Raw genomic sequence first — 26,101 nt, forward strand, 5'->3', positions numbered from 1 at the left:
AAAAGCTAGCTCGGATTTTGTCACCCAGGAGGACAACCCAATAAGCAGCTGGGGGGAAACGGAGCCCCTCAAGGGTCAGCAGCAGGAAAGCCCTGGCACCAGGGACTCTTTGGAGTTGTTTCTGCCCCTGCACCCCTTCCTTCCCCGGGGAAGCCGGCAGGCAGGGGCCGCAAAGCTTTCCGACGGAGGTCAGAGAACTCGTCCCTCCCTGCACAGTCCTGCTCCCTTCTCTTCCCCAGACCCTTTCACAGAGAGTCACTGGCTCCTGGGGGGGCTCTGCTGGCTGGGGGGTGGGCAATCAGACAAAAGCGTGGTTCTGGATTCCACTCCTTCGTCCCAGTCCCAGAGGAAGATGAGGTAGCATGGGCAGAGCTCGGCGGCCTGCACCGCACTCCCACCTGACACCGGAGGGGCAGCCGGGACCCCACCGCCACCTGCTCCGAAGTGCTGGAAGGAGAAAGCTGCCTTGTGCGGGAAGTGGGAGGGGGCAGACAGACCTCTGTGGTCCCAGGCTTCCCAGCTCGCACCCCAAGGCTCTGCCACTCTCCCTTCCTTCCTCAGGGCTAGGGCACCCAGGTGCTGGCCACAAACCCAGAGCAAAGGTGACACCTGGCCCTGGAGAAACCCTGCAACCCTGTCCTGGTTCCGAATCCTGAAGCAGCTCCTGCCTTCCGTCCCTCATCTTCAACAATTTTCAACAAAGTTTCTACTTGGGAGAGAAGGGGTAAGAACACCTGCACCCCCACCCTATCCCCACCCCTTGGGAAACTTTCTCCATCCTAAAGAACCTGCCCTGGGAGTGTGGGCGGGTGGGGCTGGGCTCACCTGCCAAGGGCGATGGGGGGTTCCCAGGGGAGATGCCAGTGATGGGGTTTCCTTAGCCCTTTGGTGTGGGGAGGAGTCGGGCAAAGGAACCCCAGGGCACCAGCCACGTGGGCGGCAGCTGCGGCCGACACTGGGTGTGCGCCTGAGTATGGTTCTGTGTTGCCAGTTCTCTTGCCTGGTCCAGCATCGGATTGCGGCGGTCTCGGGCTGTGAGTTCCACACCCAAGGTGCGAGCCTGGTATTTGGTTGTTCAACCCTCTCTCTCTCTCTGCCTCTCAGTTTCTGTCTGGGTCTCATTCCTTTCTGGAATTAATTGAATTAGGAACGGGTCTTTCCAGGGCTTTCCCTGCTCCCGCTAGAGGCTGCGCTGGCCAGGAGGCCAAGGCAGCGAGGTCAGGTCCCGCCGGAAACTCGGGAGCCCCCAAGTCCCTTTGGGGACCCGCGTGCCAGTTCCTACCCTCAGCCAAGTCTTCGCCAAGGGCACAGCTGGGCGGGGTCTGGGCAGTGCGCCCGGCTTGGGACATCTGTTCTCGCCAGAGTCGCATTAAAGGCGAGGGGTGGGGGCGGGGGCTCCAAACCAACCCCTCAAGCCCGAGCCGATGCCTGCTTTCTCGACCGCAGGCGGAGGCAGGAGGGGACAGCGGACTCGAATCGTTTTTCCTTCTCCCTGGGGAACAGCGAGAGAATCAGGGTGGGGGCAGGTGGGGCTTTATGTCTCTCTCTCCTTCAGTCGTCCGCTCTCTCCAGTCAGAGGCCACGTCAGGCCTCGCTCCGGAGGGCAGCAGGGGGCTCGTGCCCCGCACGCGCCGCCGGGGAGCCTCGGGAGGCGCCGGCGCCGGGAACGCCGCGAAGGCTGCGGACCGGCCGGGCGCAGACCGGATCCCGCTTGCTGCGAACTCTCGGCTGGGCTCCGAGACCGAGGCCGGCGCGCGGCGCAGGGGGAGGGTTAAAAACAACTCAATTAAAATATCGAAAACATTTGGGTTTATATGAAGGGGAGGGCGGTGCTTTAAAAAAAATATATCAGAACCATAAAGCCCCTAATCAACCAAACCAAAATCCTTAACTACTGATCATTTTGTAGAAAAAGACAGAAAAATCCCTCAGACGTTTCTCCCCCGGTGCCGCCACGAAAAGGCTCCCTCCTGGCCAAGCCCGGAGCCCCGACGCCCCTTCACCACCCCGGCGCCCTGGCGCTCAGCCCAGGTCGCCCCCTGCCCACCCTTTGCTAGCGCGTTGGTGCCAGTCTGTGCCACTCAGCCGGTGCCCGGTGCCCGGTGCCAGGCGCGGGGGGAAGGCGGGGAGGAGCCCAGGCTCCAGCTTAAATTCCATGGCATCTGTTCATTATTATACAGTGAGGATTTTTATATGGACAGCTAAATTAAAGACAGATTTTTGCCAGAATTGCAGATCCCATAAAAATGATGACACAGGATGGGGGCTTTTTCTTTTCAAAGAAAGAAAGAAAGAAAGAAAAAGATTTTAAAAAGCGCCGCCCCGCAGACCACAACCCAGACCTCACTGTGCCTCTCTCCTGTCTTTCAGGGGATTCTCTGACCCCTTTGCCCACCTTTCTGTCTTCCAGTAGCTCCAGCTGCTCCCAGGAGACCCAAGCCCTGTGGCTTCTCATGCCCAGCCTGCTAGCAGATGCCCAGTGGCCAACCAACTCGCTCCTGCAGCTGCCGTGGGGGGCCAGGTCAGGCGCACAGGGGTAAGGTGGGGACAGCAGCAGGCATGGTGTCTGCCCTGGGAAGGCAGAACCAGAAACGGGCAGTGGTCAGAGGGCCTGCCCCTCCTGTGTCCCTCTTTCAAAGCGCAAGCTGCACTTGGGGTGGGTTGCCAGGTTCCCGGGCATAGCAGGGCCAGCACTCAGGGATACGGGAACAGCACCCACGTCCCCCTCTCCAAGGAAGAAGGTGACAGCCTGGGGTGCAATTTGAAATTTGTGAAAGTTCTTTAGTTTCAAATGTCAGAGATTCTAGAAAGCTGGAACCCGCACGGTGGTGGTGTTCTGGAACTCGTCGGGATGCCCGAATTCTAGAATTCCAGAAGGGTCCTGGGTGAGGACGCAGACCTCAGAGACATCACCGGTTCTGTTTGCCAGGCTGCAGCTTTGAATCTCGACCACGACCACCTTGTGGGGGCCTCAGCTCCTGGGAAAATCTGGGTGGGCAACAGGAGGAGGGCAGAAGGGGCTGGGGTCCTGGAAGTGTGCCTCTACAGTTAGTGGCAGCCTTTCTTATTTGTCTTTCTTCCTTTTTTAATGATTTCAGGGAAGAGAAAGAACTATCTCCTGAGTTCTGTGTTCCGCAGACGATCACTGTCTGTCTGTGACTCTGTCTGCGGAGCTGTCTGCTCGTCTCTCCTGGATTCGGAGCTGCCAGAATTCATATCAGAAGAGTGAACGCAGGGACATCTGTGTGCGGAATGACTGTGCCTACTGGAACCTGCCAATCGCTCCTGGCACCAGTTGGGTAACAAATGCCTGTTACCTCGGAATGCTGGCGGGTGGGGGGGCGGGCGCCTGGCACCGCCCTGCTGCCAAGGGCTGCCAAGACCCCCTCCTGCCCGCTGCGGGTCCCGCCCTCTTCCCTGAGTTAGGGGGTCTTCAGAATCGGATTATTCATTAATTAGCAGTGATTAGAAAATTTGGGTGTCTCGCAGCCACTGCCAAGCCTGTCCCTTCCTCCTCCCTGATCCGGATCCCCACCCCGCTCCTGCCCTCCCCCTAGGTTTTCCGGATTAACTCTGGGATTCTACCTGGGGCAGGGGGCCAGTTGGTGGGGAGGGGCTCCCGGGAGGCAGGAAAAAAGGGGTCCCTAGAGGGAAGAATTCTGCCGAAGTTGCCAGGAGGAGTTTCTGTTGCAAAGTGTGAGGGTCTGCGTAGACCCGCGAGGGGTGGGTTGCGCAGCAGAGCAGAGGAGCAGGACTGAGGCGGTGGAAAGTCGGGGCTGAAGAGATCGGAAGAAGGGGAGGAAGGAGAGCAGGAAGCAAGAGACCCCGGCCGGCCGCGCCCGCCGCTTCTCTGGGCTCCCGGAGCCGCCGACGCGGCCGCCCGGCCCAGGCCTTCCAGATCCGTGAGCCGGTTCTGCTCTGGGCGTGGGGGGAGGAGGGCACCACGCCACAGCCGGTGCCAGCTGGGGAGGGGAGTTATTGTGAGGAGGGGCGGAGAGCACATCTAAAATTCCGAGACATCTGTTCACCCAGGGAGGAGACACCGTGCGCGCTCTAGAAGCCTGGGCGCCCTCTCCCCACCCGCTCTGCAGCCAGTGGCGCCGGGCGGATCCACGGACCCAGCCATCATCGCGGGACTCGGCGGGATGGGTTGGGGGGAGCCTCCTATGAGGTGGGGGAGGGGAGCGCACGAGCTGACACCCTTTGCCGGGTGGGCAGAAGAGGAAACTCAAGGGAGGGCTGTGGTGGAGATCCTGAAAGGGAGGGTAGGGAGGATGTCAGGGTCCTCCCCCCCCCCCCCCGCGCGCGCCCTAGGACACCCCCCCCCCCAACACGCACACAAATTGGATCACCAGAGTCGGGTATAAATCCTCCATTTCTGTGAACACACACAAGTCTACATAACTGACCCTTCCCCCGTCAATCACTCATTTGCATAGGCTAATTTTTTGGGTGCCTGGCCCGGGATGGGTCTATGCAGGACCTTGGAGGAACTTTCCTGCTACCCAGACGCTGTCAGTCTGGGAGCAAGTTCACACACTCAATGCCAGGCCCTTCAGCTGGAGGTACTCACACAGAACTGTGTTCCCAGCGCAGGAGGGAGCGAGAGGGAGGGGTTCACAGCGACAGTGCCCCCACCCCATCTATAAGCACCTTGGTCAAGGGAATCCAGGGGCAGGGGGTCCTGGACCCACTACCAGCTGCTTGTCACCTTCTTACTACTCCCTCGTGACAGGAGCCCTTGTCCTCAGGTTTTGCATCTGCAACCTTCCCAGCAAACCTCAGCGGCCACCTCTCTGTCTCCTCAGTGCCCTGGCCTGGCACCTGCCCCTCCACCAGGGCTGCCCTAGCTGGGCCGACAGAGGCCAGGCCTCTCAGCTGGGAAATGTCCATGTGGTTGCTACTTACAAACTGATTTATGAGGCCGTGGCGGCTGTGGAGGCTTGGCCTGCGGTCCTGGTGGTAATCAAGGGCATATGCCCATCTCGCCTGGCACTGCCCAGCTTGTGAGCCCAGCCCTGGCCTCTGTGCTCCTGCTGGGAAGAGAGAGGCATAAAAGGAACCAAGTCTCCTGTCTCTGCAAGCCTTCTCTCTCCTCCTCCACCCTCCTCCCTTTCTTCTTCCTCCTCCTCCTCTTCTTCCCTTTCCTCTCTCCCTCCTCCCTCATCCCTGCTCCTTCCCTCCCTCCCTTTCTCTTCCTTCTCTCCCAAGTGGCACGGACCAGCCTGTGTGCCGGGCTGGCGCTCACAGCTGCAGCCCATCTGCTATGATTGAATGGTGACAGTGATGAGACAGGAGCTGGGAGGAATGGGGGGACATGGGGGCTGCCCTGCCACCCCTTACCTTCCCTGTGCCAGCCTCCACATACGTCCTTGCCCTCCAGAATGAGACTATGCATTTTGCTGCTGCAGGATGGGGGAATCCCATCCCTCTAAGTAGTGAGGGAATTCCTTTCCTTCCAACTAGATCCCTGAGAAAAAAGAAGAAAGGTCGGGGAGAAAAAGGAGAAGGAAAGGAAGGAATTGGGGTTAGGAGAGCAATCTGGAAGAAATGGTTCACACCGACCCAGGATTGCATGGGGCCTGCAGCACCAGCACATAGTAGGGCAGATGCCGGAGGCTCAGGCTGGGTGGGGAGGCCAAGGTTCGATTGCTCCAGGAACCCAGGGTCTTTGAGAACCCCTGGAGAGAAGGCACAGTACCCTGTGCCCTAGGACTCTGTCACTTTCCTTACCATGGAGTTTCCTCCTTGCACCTCAGAAAATATATTGGCTACCTCTCTTGGGAGTGAACTTGAAGATTTGGGAAAGCACAGGCCTCCATGGTGCCTAGGGGAGACCTCAGAGCTGGGTCCATTCCATTTTCCTTGACCTTTTTAAAATGCCTTCATCTGCCAGTAATTGACTTAGTACCTCACCAGACTCATCCTCACAGTGTTGTTGCTTAGACTCTCCTTACACCTACATTCCACACAGGGGAGCTGAGGCTCAAATCCCAGCTTAAAGCCTAGCCTTCTGTCTTGACGGGAAAAAAAAAGCCAGTATCATTTCTTTCCTACTTACTCCTCTCCCTCTGTCTCTCTTCCTCTTCTACCTGCTCTTTGCCCTCAGTCAACCTGGTAGCCACCCTCCAGTGAAGCACACACATGTGTCCTTTGCCTTCTGCCACAGCCCACATGAGCATAAGTAGAAACACCCCCAAGGAGGCAGCCGCTCTGCCTGTCCCACTCAGGAGGAACCCCCCCCCCGACACACACAACTGCATCTGGCCTCACCTTCTTGCTGGGGCAGCTGCTCCTCACATGCATAGCCCTGGCCCCTAGGGTCTCTCTTGCCTGAAGCTCTGGATGCCATTATGAACAGCTGCAGGGCCAGGCTGGGATTCCAGTCTGAACTGGACCTCTGGAAAGTCTGAGGAGAGCAATGTGCTCCCCACGGCAAGCTTCCCCTGCCCTTTCCCCAGACACCAGAGTGCCCTCTCTTGCTCCTGCTGTCTGCATGTCCACCACCTTCCTTCCTCTGTCCGCAGTCTCCTCTCCTTCCCTCCCTTCCTTCATCCTCTCAAACATCTTCACACATTTTACCTTCCTTTTCCTCTTTTTATTTTCTCTCCCTTGCCTTCCCTCCTTCTCTCTCACCCAGTTATGATAATCCCTTTAGTTCTTGGAAATATCCCCCACCAGGAGAGTAGGTATTCTTCATGTTGCATAGATCTCATAAGTAAGGGGCTGCCAGTGGGAAGACCATCCCTACTAGGCAGTCTCACTGGAGGGAAGTTTTTATCTCAAGAGGAGAGAGGAACCTATAATCCAATCTTACGGATAAGCATTAAGCAGTCACTAAATCCCTGAAATCCCTAGAACAAATCCAGATCAACATTATTGTCCACTTGCCCAACATAAATCCAGATAAGAAATCAGGTGGGGAGCTATCTGCTGGACCACTATAGGACTTTTGCCACGTCTGCCTCTTTCCCCTACAATGTTCGGGCCATCGAGAGCAAGGTGGCACCTGGAAGGGGCAGCTGGAGGCCACAGAAGCCACGCGTCTGGGATCCCACACCTGCCACAGCATCCTTCCCAAACTCTTCCCATTCTTGGCCCTGAAAGACAAAGAGGGATAAATCCTTGCGTGGGAGCCCGTGCTGGCTGAGAGCACCTCCTATTCTCACCTTCCTCTCCCAGTGCCAGGGGTCAGGCATTTCCCCTGGGTTCCTCTCTCCATCACTCCTTTAATTCTGGGTTTCTCTCTCTCTCCTTCTCTCCACCTATTTCCAGGTCTGTTTCTCCCATCCTTTTGCTGCCTTGTCCTTCCATAGAGACGACAATCAAGTCTTCTGGTTTCAGCACCATGGACAGAGATACAGGGTGCACTTCCTGGGAATGGCTGGGCAGGTCTCTGCCACTGCCTGACTTCCTCTGAGTGCCTGTGTGTGCCCGAGTCTATGCAAACGCTGTGTCTGTGCCTCTGTGGGGCACACGCTTGTGGGCGTCTCTGGGTGCATCTGTGCATTTGTATCTGTCTGTGCTGTGTCCCCGCCTGCTCCCCAAGTCCCTGGCTGGGAAAGGGGACGAGATGGGGACGCTCCGTTCTGGAGGTGGGGGAGGCAGCGGGTAGCTTGGTATCCCAGCCGGTCCTGGGGGCGTCATCCTTGCCCAGACGCGCGCCAGGCACCATGTGGCGTGTGTGCCAGCCGGCACAGGCTGAGGGCACTCTGCCCGGCTTGGGGGGAGGTGGGAGGAGGCAGGGAGCTAGAGATGGCAGGGAGAGGTGAAGCGCTGAGCTCAGAACTCAACTCTGGGGCAGACCCTTTCCATCCTGTGTGAACTGCACCCGTGGGCACGTGCATGAGGAAATTTACATTACTTGTTTTTGTGAGGACCCAGGGGGCTCAATAATCTTCCCCTCATACACATATCCTGAGGGAGACACACAGAATGCAGACTTCATCTGGCTTGCACACGTGTGCAAATCTCTTGGCCCTGTGCACACTAATTCCTGTACCAATGCACACACACACACACCACTCTCAGGGGATGGAGGAAGCAGGGATAGCACTTTGGTAACAGTGAGCAGGATCCTGCACTCTGCAGCAGGACGCCTCCCTCCCTGTGACACCAGGCAACTATTCCAAGAGTCTGGAAGCTTCCATGTCAGCGGTGCCCACCTAAGAAAGGGACACATTTCTCCAGCACAGTGCAGGTGCTGGGGTGGTCATCAAGGTGCTTGACCTTGGGTAATGCTGCCTCTGTACTTTATTTGAGAAGCACGAGTGAATGGGAGGCGGAAGGCAGCCAGTGCCATCACCCTGTTGTACTGGGACCATCCTGGATTTCTCATCCCAGTCCTGATTCTAGCGGGCTGTGTGCACCTGGGCAGGCTATTTCCTGGTGAGATTTCAAAACGACCATTCGTGTAAAGGGTTGAGCTCAAGTGAGCTGTCATTATAGTAGTCGCTATTATTATTATTATGGTATTTTTGAGACTATGGAAAGAGTCACTGGCAGAATTGAATGAAATCATGCAGCAAAAGCTTCCAGGGCAGAGTCTGACCCGTCCTGAGTACTCAGTGAATCCCAGTATGGTTGGGGTTTGCTGGTAGAATCTTGGGAACTTTAGGCAGCTAATGGGAACTGAGAATGAGAGAATTTTATGTCTAAGCGAGAGAGGCACAGGCACTCCAAAGAGCAGCACAAGGAAGTTCAGCCGACAAAAAAAAAGCAGAAGGACCAGCTGGGTAGCAGCAGAATGGGTGCTCAGAGGAACCCCCGTGGGCTAGGTCATCTGGTCCTCCCTCCCACAGGGCCAGGAAGCCTCAAGGGGGCCTCCCTTGCCAGCCTGAGCCCCTGTCTGTGAGCCTTCTTCCTGTTTCTTCTCTTGGTTTCCCCATCTCAATCAACAGCAGCTCCCAATCACTGGCTCATGCTAGAATCCTAGGAGGTGTCTTCAAGTTCTCCTGGGCCCTCACACTCTCTACGTAGATTCTCACCAAGAACCACAGATTCTCCTCTAAAACGTCCCTCCAATCCAAGTGCTTCTCTCCCTCGGTGCTCTCCCCTAAGCCAGCTCTCTCCCACACCCTGGGCCTCCCGGAGAGTCCCCCTGTTTGCCCACCTCTGATCCATTCTCCCACAGAAGCTGGGGAACTCCTTTCACTCTTTTTTTTTTTTTTTAAGATCTACTTGTTTATTTGCAAGGCAGAGATACAGAGAGGAGAAAGAGAGACAGAGAGAAATCTTCCATTCGCTGGCTTACTCCCTAAATGGCCACATCAGCTGTGGCAGGACCAGGCCAAAGCCAGGAGCCAGGAGTTTCTTCCAGATCTCCCATGTGAGTGTAGGGGCCTAAGTACTTGAGACATCTTAGCACAGTAGCCAGGATTTGAACCAGTGCCCATATGAGATGCCTACACTGCAGGCAGAGGCTTAACCTTCTACACCACAGTGCCAGCCACAGAGCTCTCTTTTAAAAATTTAAGCTCCCGCTTGTAATACCCATGTCCCATATTAGAGAGCCAGTGTGAGTACTGGCTCCTAGCTCTTTGGCTTCTGACCCAGGTTCCTGCTAACATCATGGGAGGCAGTGGATGATGGCCTAAGTGCTTAGACCTTTGCTACCCACATGGAAGACCGAATGGAGTTCCTAGCTCCTTACTTCAGCCTGGCTCAGTTGTGGCTTTTGTAGGCACTTGGAGAGTGAACTAGTATATGGAAGATCTCTATCTTTCTCTCTCTGTCACTCTGCCTTCCACGTAGATGAAAATAAGTTAAGAATAAGCCTTAAAAGAGATATAAGCTGGGTCATTCACTCCTTGCCTAAAAATTCCCCGGTGGCTTCCTTAGCATATAGAATAAAGTCAATCTAGCTGCCAGGGGTTGGGATCTTGGAGGGAAAAGGGGAGTGATGTTGATGGCTATGGTTTTCTTCCTGGGGGGGGGGTGACAAGATTCAGAACTGATGGTGGGGATGGCTGGGCCTCCCTCATCAGTGCCATTGTTTGCCACTCTCTCCATTCACTAGCCTTGCTGCCTTTCTTTTCATTCTGCAAATCCTAAGAGCGCCTTCTCATGCCGGGGCCTGGGCTGCTTTCACCAACCCACCCATCCCCTTGACTCTCTCCCACTCTTGGCGTGACTGACACATTTTTTAAAGGATGTATTTATTTATTTGAGAGGCAGAGTTACAGACAGAAGGAGGCAGGGGCCCAAGCACTTGGGCCATCTTCCATTGCTTTTTCCAGGTGCATAGCAGGGAGCTGGATTGGAAGTAGGGCAGCCAGTAATTGAACTGGTACCCATATGGGATGCTGGTGCTACAGGGGGAGGCTTAACCACCCATGCCATGACACTGCCCCTAGATTTTAATTTTTTATTTATTTGAAAGTCAGAGTTTCAGAGAGTGAGAGCAAAAGCAAGATCTTCTATCTGCTGATTTATTTCCCAGATGGCTGCAATGGCCAGGGCAGGACCAGGCCAAAGTCAGGAGCCAGGAGCTTCATCTGGTCTTCCACATGGGTATCAGGAGCCCAAGCACTTGGATCACCTCCCAGTGTTTTCCCAGGCCATTAGCATGGAGCTGGTTCAGAAGTGGAACAGCTGGGACTCAAACCAGTGTCCACATGGGATGCCGGCATCACAGGCAGTGGCTTTACCAACTGTACCACAACACTGTCCCCAGTGTTTTTTCATCTAAAAATATTTATTTAATTATTTATTTGAGAGGCAGAGGGACAGAGAAAGAGATGGAGAGAGAATCTTCCATCCACTGGTTCATTCCCTAAAAGACTGCGAGGGCTGGGGTTGGGCCAGGGTGAAGCCAGGAGCCCAGAACTCCATCTGGGTCTCCTCTATAGGTGGCAGGGGCCCAAGTACTTAGACCATCATCTGTTGCCTTCCAGGGTGCATTAGCAGGGAGCCGACTCAGAAGTGGAGCAGCTGGGACTCGAACCAGCGCAGACGTGTGGGATGCCAGCCACTGCTTCGTCGCCTTTGAAGAGGGGTGGGGAAGGGCGAGCAAGTTCCATAGCCTAGGCTCCAGCCTGCCTCGTTAAGAGTCCGGCTCACCTCTCTTTCTTCCTCCCAGGCGGCCTGTCTGCTGGCAGCCTCCTAATTATGTTTTACTTGACTATAAATCTTTCCGTTAAGTGTAATTGAATAATACACCTTTTGAATCATCACATTAACCTAGCATCTGCTCTAAGGTGGTAATTAAAGGCTTCCTAGAATCTCCCGCTAGTTTGAGGAGAGCTGGCTCTGAGCAACTCCTCCGCCAGGCCCAAATGTGTGGGTGCCCGCCCCTCTGCCCCCAGAGAGGGTGCAGGCAAAGCAGCCAGGCTGCCCTCGGGCCCCATTCTCTTCCTGCTGTAGGAATCGGGCGGCTGGGAGCCGCAGCCCAGTGCTCACTGTGTAGTCTAAGACTGGAGAGATTCCCCCCACCCCTCAATCTCTCCAGGGGCCTGGCTCAGAGCAGGCTCAGCTGGAAGGTCCAAAGGAAGGGGACGGGGAGGAACCAGTGCTCCGTCAGTGCCCTGCAGGAGCCACTCTGTCCTCCTCAGTCCCTCAGCCGCCTTGGGGGGGGGCACTGACGCTCCAAGACTGAGGGATGGGAGGTCAGCATACAGGGAAAAGCCAAGGTCTTTGGAATAGGTGCTGTGGAAGCTACCGCTTAGGACACCTGCACCTCATATCAGAGTGACTAAGGGGGCCGGTACTGTGGTGTAGTGGGTAAAGTTGCTGCCTGCGGTGCTGGCATCCCATATGGACGTTGGTTCAAGTCCCAGCTGCTCCACTTCAGATCCAGCTCTCTGCTATGGCCTGGGAGAGCAGTGGAAGATGGCCCAAGTCCTCAGGCCCCTGCACCCACGTGGGAGACCCAGAAGCAGCTCCTGGCTCCTGGCTCCAGCCATTGCAGCCGTCTGGGGAGTGAACCAGAGGATGGAAGACTTCTCTCTCTCTCTCTCTCTCTGCCTGCTTTTAAAATAAATAAAAATGAAGAAATAAACATTTCTTTCTTAGAAAATTAATTAATTTATTTGAAAGGCAGAGTACAGAGAAGCAGAGGCAGAGAGAGAGAGAAAGAGAGAGAGGTCTTCCATCTGCTGGTTGACTCCTCAGATGGCTGAATTGCCCAGTGCTGTGCCCATCTGAAGCCAGGAGCTTCTTCTGGGTCTCCCATGTGGGTGCAGGGGCCCAAGGACCTGGACCATCTTCCACTGCTTTCCCAGGTGCATTAGCACGGAGCTGGATCAGAAGTGGAGCAGCTGACACTCAAACTGGCACCCATATGGGATGCTGGCACTGCAGGCGGCAGCTTTACCTGCTATGCCACAATGCCCCCCTCCCCACATAAACATTTCTTAAAAAAAAAAAAAAAGGTCAAGGTCTTGGAATCTAAGTTTTGAGGGCAGTCGGGGTGCCGCCCTTCGCCCTTGATGGGTGTGTTTACAGGCTAGCCCCTCCCTTTTTCTAGAATTTCCCCTTTCTTAACTTCTGAGTTTCCTAAGCCCCAGGCTGTGGAACAATCTTTATTTTTAAAAATTTATTTGAAAGGCAGAGTTACAGAGACAGAAAGATAGAGAGAGCATCCATCTGCTGGTTCACCCCCCAAGATGGCCACAATGGCCAGGGATAGGCCAGGCTGAAGCCAGGAGTCTGAAACTCCACCTGGGCCTCCCACATGGGGGCAGGGGCCCGAGCACCTGGGCCATCTTCTGCTGCTTTCCTAGGTGCACTAGCAGGGAGCTGGTTCTGAATTGGAGCAGCCAGGACTTGAACTGGTGCTCATCGGGGATGCCGGTGTCATAAGCAGTGGCTTAACCCGATGTTCCACAATGCTGGCCCCTGGCACCATCTTTGATATCACTTTTATATCCCACACCTAATTCTCCTGTGATTCCGTCTGCTCTGCCTTCAAAATCAATCCAGAATCTACGCACATCTCACCATTCCGCTGCTCCCGCCCTGGCCGAGGTGCTGTTCCCTCTCCTGGTGGCCAGTTCCTGTCGTCCCTGCCTTGGCGTCTTCCTGTCTGTTTTCAGTGTGGCAGCCAGAATGACATTTATTTAAAATAATAGATTTATTGAGACACAACCCAACCACTTAAAAACATTTATTTACTTAGTGAAAGGCAGAGTTACAGAGAGAGGGAGAGACAGAGACAGAGAGAGACACCATTCATCCACTGGTTCACCCTCCAAATGGCCGCAGTGACCAAAGCTGGGCTGATTTGAAACCAGGAGCCAGGAGCTTCTTTCAGGTCTCCCACATGGGTGCAGGGGCCCAAGCACTTGGGCCATCTTCTACTGCTTTTCCAGGTGCATTAGCAGGGAGCTGGATCGGAAGTGGAGCAGCCGGGACTCGAACCAGTTTCCATACGGGATGCCAGGACCGAAGGCGGTGGCTCAACCCGCTATGCCACAGTGCTGTCCCTGAAATAAATCTTTAAAAATAAATATTAAGTCAAAGGAGATCCCTCCTCTGCTCAAACTCACAGCCCTCCCATGGGGAAGCCTTTTCATTGAGAGAAAATGCGGAGAGCCCTAGCCGGCTTGACACCAGGCTCCTCCCCACCGCCTCTTTGCTCACTTCTCCCCACACTCCGGGAAAGTTAGCGCCTCAGGATCTTGGCACTGGCGGCTCTTTCTGCTGGGTAATCTCCTGACCTCTGATATCTGCAGTAATCTAGCACCTTCCCCAGCAGACCTGCCGACTGCCATCCAAAAAGGCACCTCCCGGTCTCTCCTGCCTCCTTGCCCACTATCCCCCGCCCCCTCAGTAGGCGTCACCAGCAGCATACTCTGAGTTTGGCACACTGAGAATGTTCATCGTCTGTCTACTTCCAGGGCCCCGGGGCACAGCTCTAGCGAGCCTGGCTCTCTCTCCTCTTCCCGTTTCCTCTCGGTGTCTCTTCCTTCTTGCCTCAGACACAGGTCCCTGGGCAGCCCCTGTCACCAATCCCCTGACCTTTCCCCTCCTCTCCCCTTCTCCCCCGACCCTGGTTGTCAGTCAACCTGGCGCACAGCCCAGGGACTGGGGACTCGGGCAGGGTGTCGCAGGAGGGACCGGTCCCCGCCCTCCAGGAGAGGCAGGGCTCACTTCCTGCGCATGCTCTCTGGGACCAGGCCCTGGCTTGAGTGCGGAGGACCCCTGGAGTCTGATTGGACTTTCTGTGGTGATGCAAATATTTGTCTCTCTGGTTCAACGTTCAACGAGGCAGCCCACATTAGGTCACTAAGCATCTGTGATGTGCTAATGTGACAAAGGCAATGAATTTCAAATTTTATTCAATTTTGATCCATTTAAATTTAAATAGCCCTTCAGAGCCATTTGGGGAGTGAACCAGCAGATGGAAGACCTCTCTCTCTCTCTCTGCCTCTCTGTAACTCTGCCTTTCAAACAAATAAATAAATCTTAAAAAAAAATTAAGTAGCCACCCGTGGCTGGTGGCTTCCAGTGGGCAACGCAGCTTCAGACATGTTGCTTTCTTTCATCTTAACAGTTACCCATGGAGCAGGGATTCTTATGCCCATTTTACAGATGGAGAAGGGAGGCTAGTCAGGACGGGAGCCAGGCCTGCTGGTTCTGAGAATCTGCTGAGAAGCCATTTCAGGGCTGGGGTAGGCGAGGCAGCCGTGGAGTGACGTCATTTTCTCACTCAACAAGGGTTCATGGAATCTCATCCACTAAAGGGCTGGTACACACCACAAATTCTGTGTCAACCCCTTCTGCGCGCTCTTTGCATAAGGCACTACTTTGAGTCCTACACGGTTGTTTAATCGATGTTTCAAAAGTATTTATGTATTTATGTGACAGGCATGGTGAGAGAGAGAGGGAGAGAGAGACAGACAGAGAGAGAGGGGGAATCTTCCGTCTGCTGGTTCACTCCCAAAATGGCTGCAACAGTTGGGGCTGGGCCGGGCCAAAGCCAGGAGCCGGAGCTGCATCTGCGTCTCCCACATGGCTGCAGCACTTGGGCCATCCTCCGCGGCTTTCTCAGATGCATTATCAGGGAGCTGAATCGGAAGTGGAGCAGCCGGGACAGGAACCAGCACCCATATGGGATGCCGGCATCGTAGGCAGCACAGGGCCAGCCTCAATGCTGAGGCTTCGTATTCAGTGCATGAAAACTCAGAGATCTGAGGTGGGTGTTTGGCGCAGCGGTTAAGGTGCTGCTTGGGTTTGAGTCCTGGTCCCGCTCTGGATCCCAGCTTCCCGGTAACATTCACCAGAGGAGGCAGCAGGTGACGGCTCAAACGGTTGAGCCCCTGCACCCACCTGGGAGGCTTGGGTTGAATTCCCAGCACCTGGCCCAGCCCTGGCTGTTGTGGACGTTTGGGGAGTGGACCAGCAAATGGGAGAGCTCTGTCTCTCCTCTGCGTTTCAAACAAACGAAAACAAAAACCTTCAGAGAGTTTTCTCCCTTTTTTAAAGTTTTTTTTTTTAAAGATTTATTTATTTATTTGAAAGGCAGAGTTAGAGAGAAAGAGAGAGAGAGAGAGAGAATCTTTTAACTTCTGATTTACTCCCCAGATGGCCACCATGGCCAGGCTGAAGCCAGGAGCCTGACCCTGACCCTGACTCCATGTGAGTGGCGTATGACCCTGAGCTCACAGGCGCGGCTTAACCACGACACTGGCCCCGGGGACCTGTCTCCCTTTATGGCAGGAGGCCCGGCGCTGCCTTGCGGGCCGTGGCCGGGCAGGTCTCGTCTCCCCTTCCCTCGCTGTTTCTTCTCTGCTGAGAGCGAGCACGTCCTCCTTCCAGGTGGGCTGCTGCATCCTCCCGGTCCTCACGGCTGGGAGCCTGGGCAGAAGCTCTTCCTTGGGGCTGTTTGAGGCTCTCCATTAGGAAGGAAGAGAGTTAGACAACAGAAGGACTTCCCAAAAGTTAGAAAGCCAAGCAAAGGGACAAGGCATCTTCTCTTTAAGAGCTGAGGGCATCATCGCACACAGTGCTGGTGGTGTGGTGTATCGAGCTGAACCTCTGCCTGCACCGCCTGTATTCCATATGGGTTCGAGTCCCCGCCTCTCCACTTCTGATCCAGCTCCCAGCTAATGTGCCTGGGAAAGCAGTAGAAGATGGCTCTAGTGCCTGGGCCCCTGCATCCACTTGGGAGACCCAGAAGAAGCTCCTGGCTCCTGGCTTTGGATCGGCACAGCTCCAACCATTGTGGCCATCTGGGGGTGGAAGCACGCGCTCTGTCTCTGTCTCTCTGAAGACTCTGCCTTTCAAATAAATAAATCCTAAAATGGTGGTGGTGGGGGCATTATGTGCTCTCCTCTTCCCGCCTGCCTTTCTGTCCGTCTGCCGGAAGGGTCGGCCACAGGCCCTCAGGGTCTGCCACTTCGCCTTCTCCACTCCCGCACGCACATTGTTTCCTGCCTCCCTCAGCTCGAGGCCACCTGCAGGGCCAGTCCACATGGATCCCAGGGAATATTTTTTTTTTTTTTTGACAGGCAGAGTTAGACAGTGAGAGACAGAGAGAAAGGTCTTCCTTCCATTGGTTCACCCCCCCAAGTGGCTGCTATGGCCAGCACACCGCGCCGATCCGAAGCCAGGAGCCAGGTGCTTCCTCCTGGTCTCTCATGGGGTGTAGGGCCCCAGCACTTGGGCCATCCTCCACTGCACTCCCGGGCCACAGCAGAGAGCTGGCCTGGAAGAGGAGCAACCGGGACAGAATCCGGCGCCCCGACCGGGACTAGAACCCAGTGTGCCGGCACCACAGGCGGAGGATTAGCCTAGTGAGCCGCGGCACTGGCTGATCCCAGGGAATATTAAGCCAGCTAAGAGGGAGAGGTGAGCCCGGATGTGTGGCCCCGCCTACCCCAGAGGAAGTAGGGTGAGGAGGAAAGGCCAGGCCTGGCTCTGCCCTACCACCGCTGTGTGGCCCAGAGAAGTCGGTCAATCTCTCTGGGCCTCAGCGTTCTCATCTGTTAAATGTGGCTAATAATCCTGCTCTGCAGCTCAGTGCAGCAATTGGAGATGGTTCCTGGGAAGCTCCTGGCAGGCGGGAGGCACTTAGTGTTATTGTGATTATTATGACACAGGCGTGAAAACGTCTCTCTCTCTCTCGTTCCCAGGCAGGAGGGAAAGTCTTCCCCACTGCCCATACTTCTCTGGAACTTTCGTCTAGACCAAAGTAGTGGTTTCTTTTCTGGTTCCCCTGCCTCCAGGTTCATCCTGCCCCAGTTCACCCCCTACACCCTGCCAGAAATCTTTTTTTTTCTTTTCTTTTTTTTTTTTTGACAGGCAGAGTGGACAGTGAGAGAGAGAGAGACAGAGAGAAAGGTATTCCTTTTACTGTTGGTTCACCCTCCAATGGCCGCCGCGGCCGGCGCACGGCGCTGATCCGAAGCCAGGAGCCAGGTGCTTCCTCCTGGTCTCCCATGGGGTGCAGGGCCCAAGCACTTGGGCCATCCTCCACTGCACTCCTGGGCCACAGCAGAGAGCTGGACTGGAAGAGGAGCAACCGGGACAGAATCTGGTGCCCCAACCGGGACTAGAACCCGGTGTGCCGGCGCCACAGGCGGAGGATTAGCCTATTGAGCCACGGCACCGGCCAGAAATCTTTTTCCAAACTCAGTCCACTGCTGAAAATTCCTCCCAAGTTCCCTATGTCCTACCAGGGCACAGCAAACACAGTGATGAACAGTTCAGGCTTGGGGCTGGCATTGTGATGCCAGCATCCCATACGGCTGCTCCACTTCTGACCTTCTTCCCTGCTAATGGGCCTGGGAAAGCAGCGGAGGATGGCCCAAGTGCTTGGCCCCTGCACCCATGTGGGAGACCCAAATGAAGCTCCTGGCGTCAGCCTGGCCCAGCCCCAGCTGTTGCGGACATTGGGTGAGTGAACCAGGGGATGGAAGATCTCTCTTTCTCTCTGCCTTTCAAATAAATAAGTAAATTTAAAACAAACAAACAACCAAAAACAAGTTCGGGCTCAGACTCTGGGGGCAGGCTTGGTTCTGTCATGTTCTAGTTGTACCTCTTGGGCCAAGTTACTTAACATTTATGAGTCTCGGTTTACTCATCTGAAAAATGGGACAACAGTACCTGTTTCATGGGGTTTCTGTAATACAGAAGCAAGGCGATTCATCCGAGGCATTTGGCACACAGGAGAGGCCTGCTGGAGCGATTGGTATGGCATAATGAAGGCTCCGTTCCTGAGCAAGGTATGCAGAGCTGCCCGCAGGGGTCAGACAACAGAAAGGACTTCCCAGCTCCCGGAGCAGGGCTGTCAGGACGAGGCACCTGCCCATCCAGCCTTGTGTCCCACCATCGTCCGCAGGAATAGCGGGACTGTGCACTGAGGCTTTTCGGGGCCTTTGCACACGCCGTTCCTGCTGCCCAACGTGCTTGTGGCCTCCTTGTCCACCTGGCAAACTCCTCCTCAACACTGAGACCTCATTCGAGCCCCCTGGCTTCTGCCCAGCCTCTGGGAGCCCTGAGCAGGGTCGACGGTGCCCTCCTGCCCCAGCACCCGCCGGGCTAAGAGCCATAGGCCTTAGTAGAACCAGGCAGTCTGAATCAGGACCCCAGCTCTGCCACTTCCTGGCTGGGCAACCTTGGGAGTTACTCCGGTCATCTTCCATCTTCGGGTCTCAGTTTCCTGATCTGGGAGATGAGAGTGATAAGAACAGCCTGTGTCTGATAAGGTCACTGTGAGGAGTCCTGGGGTGAGTCTGTGTAAAGAATTGGCTCTCGTATCTGGCCCCCAGTCAACACCAGGCCAGGACAAGCCTCTGTTGCCTCCAGGGGGCGCTTGGTCTGTGTGTGTCTGTGCCCCCTGGGGGATATAAGGAGGCTTGGGGGTCAGGGCTGGGCTTGACATGGCGTGGACACTTGGTACTTCTGCCTGAGCGGACAGTTTCGAAATCTCCCCCTACGGAGCACTTCCAGATGCACCAGGCTCTGGGCTGGGTCCTGGGGTAATCCTGTGAGCTGGGTGCCTGGCGGTGAGTGCCTTAGGGCCCTAAAGCTGGCCAGTGGCAGCCAAGGGCTGCTCAGGCCCAGCTGACTCCAACCGACCCCTCTGAGCCTCAGTTTCTTCATGTGTAAAATGGGCGTGTGGCTGTTCTTGCCACCTTGCGGGTTTACCTGTGGTTTCATCTACGTGAATGTGAGAGAGGGGCAGAAGGGGGTTTGATTCCTGCTTAGGAACTGAGTGCTGCTTTGTCTCAGATAAAAACAGCAACTTTTCTGGGGGTGAAACTAGTAGCCGAGACTCAAGTGGCCCATGCCACCCCCCTCCCCAGGTCCCTAGGGTTTGTCTGGAGCCTGGGGCCAATTCAGCTGCTCCCCCCCTTGCCTGGGCCAGTTGCCAGCCCCTCCACCCCTTCCCCCTCCATTACCATTGGAGGACAATGGTGGGCAGGCCCGGCCTTTGTGAGAGGGGTCAGACCAGTTAATCTCAGGCTGGGCTGGGGAGGAGCTCCGTGGGGGCGCGGGGGGGGGGGGGGGGCGGGGTGTGGACAGCAGAATCAAGTGGGGGCCGGGGCCGTGGGTTGGGCCACAGACAACGGGGCTGCTGAGAGACCGGGGAGGAGGGCGTTGGAGGCAGGGGGCCCCGGGAAGTAAAAGCTTCAAACAGGCTTTGGGGAGCGTTTCCTCCGAATGTAGATTTGCGCTCCTATTAAACTTGCCAAAAATTTGTGTTAGCTAATGGATTCTTAATTCTGTCTAAAATGAGAGAGGGAAAATTATGCCATTCATCTTGTATTGGTTTGAAATTACATCTGACACCTAATCGATCATACTGTGGAACATTAACTCTCTGGAAGGGACCCAACTTGCTCTCTCTTCCTCGCTTCCCAGGGCTCCCGAGCCACCCCAGCCCGGATTCCTGCCTTTGTATTTCATTAACTAAGCACAGCTCCGGCTGCTGCTGGGGGCTGCGAGGGGGTGGGCGTGGGGCAGGGCGATCACCAGGCCCCTCCACCCTCTGCCCGGACCCGGGCCCCCACTCCCAACCTTGAAGTGACCTCTCCCGGCGCTTTCCCCCACGCCTTCTGAGAGGTGGAGAAGCAGGCTGAAAGGCACTGGGGTGTGGGGTGACCTCGGAGCCACCTTGGGGGCACCGGGGAGAGGCGGGGAGCCAGGCCAAGCTGAGCTGGCACCTGGGGCTGGGGCAGGGGCCGTGGCGGGGGGCTCACCTGCGACTTGCCTGGCAGATGGGAGGAGGAGGAGGAGGGCAGATGACAATGGATTTGCCTCTGGGGATCCTGATGAGCTCCGACTGCACACCCCAACCCCAGACCTGCTTTTCCGGGAGGAGGACTTTCTGGCAGCCGGGAGAGCCCACTGGAGGCTGACAGACCTGGGCTGGATCCTGGCTCCGCTGCTGGCAAGCTGTGTGACCTTGGGCGAGTTATGTAACGCCTCTGGGTCTCAGTTTCCTTCCTGGTCAGAGCTGAGGAACACAACGGCACAGGGCTGGCTGGGGTGTGGACTGCGGAACGCTGGGAGCAGGTGCCACTGCCTGGCCCACAGTCGGTGCCCAGCGAAGGCGACGAGTGCGAATCCAGGTCCCCTCTCAGGCTCCTGCTGCTTCCCCATTGCCCCTCACCCTCTGCTGCCCGAGGACAGATCAAGGGCTCAGAAGCCACAAGATGGCCAAGGCCACCAGGGCCAGCCGATGCCTCCTTCCCTGGCCCTCTTCCTTCCTGGAGCTCTGTCTGGCCTAGAGGACTCTCTCAGTGACCCCGCCTGCCTGGCGGGTGGCACCTCCTGAAGACAGTGCCGCCGGAGGGGACACCTCGCCGGGAAGCCGCTTGCTTTTTTAAAAACGATTTTTCTGGTGGTTTTAGTTTTGTTTTTTAAGATTTATGTGTTTATTTGAAAGTTACAGTTACAGAGAGAGGTCTTCATCCACTGACTCACCCTCAAGATGGCCACATGGCCAGGGCTGGGCCAGGTTGAAGCCAGGAGTCAGGAGCTTCATCCAGGTCTCCCACATGGGTGGCAGGGGCCCAAAGGATTTGGCCCATCTTCTGCTGCCTTTCCCAGGCCATAACAGGGAGCTGGATGGGAAGTGGAGTGGCCAGGACTCGAACCGGTACACATATGGGATGTCGACATTGCAAATGGCGGTTTTACCTGCTCCGCCACAATGCTGGCCCAGCTTTTTTTTTTTCTTTCTTTTTTTTTTTTTTTTTTAGTTTTATTTATTTTTATTTGACAAGGGGAGAGAGAGAGAGAAAGGAAGGGAGAAAGAGAAAGAGAGATCTCCCATTGCTGTTCACTCTCCAAATGTCCACAATAGCTGAGGCTGGGCCAGGCCGAAGTAAGGGACCAGGAGCTCCATCCTGGCCTCCCATGGGGTGGCAGGGCCCCAGGTACTTCAGCCACTCTCTGCTGCCTCCCAGGGTATGCATTAGCAGAAAGCTGGATCCCAAGCAGAGCTGGGCCTCAGAGGCACGCTGATACGGAGATGGGCATCCCAGGAGGTGGCTTAACCATTGCAGTCCCCTGCACCGCAATGCACACCCTGAGCCACTCTATTTTCCTTCGGCACTTCTGGCCTCTGTGGGTTCCAAAGGGCTCCTGTCTCCAATGCAGGCACCCCAGAGTCAGGGAGGGTGGAGTGGGTGGGGGAGGGGCCCCACCCCTAGTTCCCAGAGGCACCCTGGCCTCTCCCTTAGGTTGCCCTACAGCTCCTCACGAAGGGAGGGGCCACAGAAGGCACGTGGCATGCAGCTGGCCTCTGGTACCGAAAGTAGCGGAGTAGACTTCCGTCTCAAAAAGCACCCAGAACACCCACATGAATGAGAGCGGGTGAAGGCACCCAGCCGAGCTCCTCCCAGCAAGTCCCAGTGCAGGGGCCCGGACGGCCCCACTGGGCCCTGGGCCCTGGGCCCTGGGTCCTCGTGGAAGTGCCCAACACGGAGGAGAAGAACCATGGGAAAGTCTTCCTCATCCTACGGGACTCAGAGGGTGCGTGTAAGAGGCCGGGGCCGCAGGGCGGCCAGGGACGCTGCGTCTCTTGTCCATCCCCTGCACCTCAAATCTCAAGGGATATTTTCCAGTCCAGTTGTCCAGTCCCGGCAAAGCCTGCAAGGGGCTGGAGCTTAGAGAGGCAGTGAGGAGAGAGACTCCTTCCGAGACGGGAGAGAGCAGAGGGGGCTGGGGTGGTTTAACTCCTTTCCTGCCCCAACACACACACACACACACACACACACACACACACACACACAAACACACACACACACACACAGAGAGAGAGAGAGAGCGCGGCAGGAGCTTTATTTCCAAATGTCCCTTCTCCAGGGAGCTTGCTGTCTCCCAGGAGACGCCTGGTGGAGATGCCCCTTCCTGCCAGGCTTCCCAGCAGCCACTAGGCGGCCACGGCTTCCTCTCCTGCCTGCAGACGCCACCGCGAGGGTCCCACGTGGTTTGTGTTAATAGGAAGTGAGGCAGAGGGCTACAGGCGCTGAGGACCGGCGGGCCAACTGGGGGTTGGCAGGCAGCTGGGTAGCCCGAGGCAGCCACACAGGGCCAAACTGAACGAGGGTCCTGGGCAGCACGGGAGGCCTGGGTAGAGGTGCTGACCTGCCTGTGGTTACCAAAGAAAAAAAGTCTCCATTGTCATCTTTTTTTCCTAAACTGGGAAATGTTGTTGTTGTTGTGTTTTTCCCTTGACTATGAAAGGAATGCATGATTGTTATAAAAATAGGTAATTCCAACAAAAGAGAATGAACCAAAGTCCCAGAATCAAATGTGAGGATCTGTCTCTTCCCTAGGAATGTAAGTAGCTACTGACTAAAGAATCCAGGACAAGAGTGCTGTATTCAGAATGGAGAAGGAAGCAGCATGACCTCATGGAATGTTCCAGAATCTACCTGGGAGGACCCCTCCCCCACCCCCCGCAGCAAATGCCCTTGTGCTGGACAGGCTGCTGTGTGCATCTCCCTGAAAAGCAGCCGTTTCAGAGTGGATTCTGTATGCATTCATTCCCACACGGTCACCTGCTGGGTATGCCAGTGTGGCCACCCAGTAAACAGGGGGTGGAAGAATAAACGGACGAACTCATAGACCCGGAGATGGACACGGGCTGGCAGAGCGACCCAGGCAGGCTGTGTTCACAAACATGCCTGCCACAAGTCGGGAAAAAATAGCCTTAAACTCTCTGGCAGCTCCCTCCTCCTGGGAGACTAAAGGCTGGACTTACCCCAAAGGGCCAAGCCCACCTGAGAGTTTCCCAGGTCTGGCTCCTGGACAGCACAGGACTGAGGCACTAGAGGGAGAGTCAGGGTCTGGGGCGGTGGAGAGCCTGCTGAGACTTCAAGTACTATACCACATGCGCCAGGCAGGTGCCGGGACACTCTGTCTCACCCTGGCAAGGGGCAGCTTTGGTCAAGGTCATCTTCCAGAGAAGAAGGAATTGGAACACCTGAACACGCACCTGCCTCAAGGGTTCCACCCCAGACAGCAGCAGGGCTGGGGGGCGGCCCCTCCTCTCCCTTTCTTCTTGCAGAGACCTGAGGGGGTCCTGCCATCCACCCGTCACTGCTGACCCCATTTAGCCGTGGACAGCCGCGAGGTTTGAACATCACTGTACAGGCGAATAAAAAACAAGGCTCAGAAAGGCAAATGACTTGCCCAGGCCACAGACCAAATGGCAGAACCAGGAAGAAGCGCCCGTCTCAGGCCTGGTCCTCTGAAGTTTGTTCCACTAAAGTCTCAGCACAGGGCTTTGGGGGCTACCCCTGCTGGATTCTGGGAATGGTCCTCTCCCTCCCGGAGGCCCTGGGGCTTCCTACCAGCTCACATCTATGCCGGTTGTCCTACCCCCGGCCTCCCCTGAGAACTGGACTGAAGGTGCCCACGTGTGACATGGCCTTGGCCCATGTGACACATGCTCCTCTGAGATGTCACCTGTCCCATCTTGCTGCGCAGGGCGCGTTCTTATTCTGCAGAGCTCAGCCCATCGCCTGCCCACCCCGGCCCCTGCACGACCTCCGGGACGAGGGGCAGACCCCCTGTCACCTGCGGGCATGCTGGGCAGCAGCACAGAGCTCCACACAGCTCCTCTCTTCCCTGGGGCCCTCCCTGCCCACCCCGGGGCCCAGGCCAGGCGCTCCTTCCTCCCGGCCCGCCCCCACCCCCCACCCCAGCCGCAGCAGGGCACCGAGGGGCCGGCAGCCCGAGGAGGCTGAGGGCGAGGGCCGGGGCGGCCCGCAGATGCCGCCTCCGCCCCCTTCCTTGGCCGGGGCCCCCACGGTGTCGGGGAGCAGGAGGAATCAATCAGGATAATGAAGCCGCAGCCTGCCACGCACCGCGGGGGCACCGAGGAGCGGGGGCCGGTGCCAAGTCCGCCAGACGGTTCGGAGGAGCAGAGCCCGACGCGGCCCGGCGGCGGCGGCGGCGGCGGAAACCCGGGGCCGGTGCGCGCAGGCCGGACACAGCGCGGCGCAGGCCCCTGGCAACCGCGCCTGGCAACCCGGACGCCCGGGAGAAATCTTAAAGCTGCAGCGCCTCCTGTCCCCGCCGCTGCGGTCGCCGCCCGGATGCCGGGGCTTAGAGGGGCTGGCGGGGGCACTCAGGCTCTGTGCCTCTCGGGACTTGGGATCCGACACCCGACTTACACGCATCCCCCAGCCCGGCCGCATCGTTTCATCAAACGTGAACCGAGCCTCCTGCCCAAGCTCGGGCTAGACACTGGGGAGGGGCCAGGGCGGTGATTAAAAAATGAGCAAGATCCTGCCAAGAGGAGTTCACAGTCTAGCGCGCAAGGCAGACCAGGCTGGCTGAGGTGAGCAGGGCCCTGTGCTCTCCCGGATGAAGGGGCTTTGGCTGGAGGGCTGAGGGGCTGTTATAAAATATTCCGGCAGCCCCTGCCTTGCTCCAGGCCGGGGGGTTAGACACTTTTGTCTTGGGCTGCATTATCTTCCCCCCCAAAGCCCTGTGAGATGGATATCATCGTTATCACCATTATCAATCCCATTTTCAAGATGAAAAATTAGAGGCCCAGAGAGGTGAAGGGACTTAGCCAAAAAAAATCTCGTTTTATTTTCCTGGGCATCCAGGACTTGCGACTCTGGCCCGCTATCACTCTGCATGTCTGGAACCCAAAAAACCAGTTGTGTGGGACGTGAGGAAGGGAAAAGGCAGTGGACGGGAGAGTCAGCTGCTGCACCCTTCTTCGGCCACAGCTGAGCCTGTGTGCCCTGTCCTCGTGGGCAGGCCTGGATGAGGTGACCTCCAGACGTCCCTCTGCTCCTGCGATTTTGTAGCTCCTGCCTGAAGTCCAGGCGCTGTGCCACCCTTCTGGGCAGCAGTAGCTGGCAGGGGGCTGCAAGCTGGGGTGGGGCGGGGTGGGGGGAGACTCCAGGCTTTGGAAACAGCGGTCAGGGTTGGTGGGGGAGGATTAGAGAGTGGCAAGCAGGCTTTGGCAAAAGAAAGCTTGTGTCAGTAATCACTAGGAAGGCCCGGGCCTCCTCACCCCTTCTCTTGTTCACCTGTCTCCTGCACATCCACACGGGCACGAATCTGTGCCAGGGCCTGGGGCCGACTCAAAGGCTGCTGGTGAGGCAAAAGGTGTGCTGGCTTTGGAGCCAGGCTCATCTGGTTCCAAATCTCCCACTGTCCTTTACCAGCTCTGTGACTTTGGACAGGTGACTCAATCCCCCCGAGCCTCGGTCTCCTCATCTGTAGAACGGAGGCATTGCTCTACTTTCGGGGGATTATCATAAGACCTGTGAGGTGAGAAAAATGTATGCACAGTGTCTGGTACATGGTAGAGACTTAATAAATGGTCAGTTTTGGCTTGGTGCCGCAGCTCACTAGGCTAATCCTCCGCCTGTGGCGCCAGCACCCCGGGTTCTAGTCCCGGTTGGGGCGCCGGATTCTGTCCCAGTTGCCCCTCTTCCAGTCCAGCTCTCTGCTGTGGCCCGGGAAGGCAGTGGAGGATGGCCCAAGTGTTTGGGCCCTGTACCTGTATGGGAGACCAGGAGAAGCACCTGGCTCCTGCCTTCAGATCGGCACAGCGTGTTGGCCGTAGCGGCCATTTGGGGGGTGAACCAACGGTAAAAGGAAGACCTTTCTCTCTGTCTCTCTCTCTCTGTCTAACTCTGCCTGTCAAAAAAAAATTCAGTTTTAAAATGCCTTT

General features: G+C 56.4%; 3 long non-coding RNA genes across 3 annotated transcripts; 1 reads left to right on the plus strand and 2 right to left on the minus strand.

The window, feature by feature from the left end:
- Positions 1–2,884: 2,884 nt before the first annotated feature.
- Positions 2,885–11,768, plus strand: LOC127484483 (uncharacterized). The gene is made up of 3 exons (XR_011383483.1): positions 2,885–2,992; positions 3,099–3,294; positions 10,896–11,768. It is a non-coding gene; the product is annotated as an uncharacterized lncRNA (long non-coding RNA).
- Positions 11,769–13,124: 1,356 nt separating this feature from the next.
- LOC138846095 (uncharacterized) lies at positions 13,125–20,438 on the minus strand. Its single transcript, XR_011383484.1, has 3 exons — positions 20,148–20,438; positions 18,049–18,609; positions 13,125–13,435 (listed from the first exon to the last, which is right to left on the minus strand). It is a non-coding gene; the product is annotated as an uncharacterized lncRNA (long non-coding RNA).
- A 1,771-nt stretch (positions 20,439–22,209) lies between these two features.
- On the minus strand, positions 22,210–24,420 carry LOC103351554 (uncharacterized). Its single transcript, XR_519320.4, has 3 exons — positions 24,270–24,420; positions 23,396–23,545; positions 22,210–22,546 (listed from the first exon to the last, which is right to left on the minus strand). It is a non-coding gene; the product is annotated as an uncharacterized lncRNA (long non-coding RNA).
- Positions 24,421–26,101: the final 1,681 nt, after the last annotated feature.

Source organism: Oryctolagus cuniculus, chromosome 17 (genome assembly GCF_964237555.1).
Source record: "Oryctolagus cuniculus chromosome 17, mOryCun1.1, whole genome shotgun sequence".
In the NCBI taxonomy this organism is placed as follows: Eukaryota; Metazoa; Chordata; class Mammalia; order Lagomorpha; family Leporidae; genus Oryctolagus; species Oryctolagus cuniculus.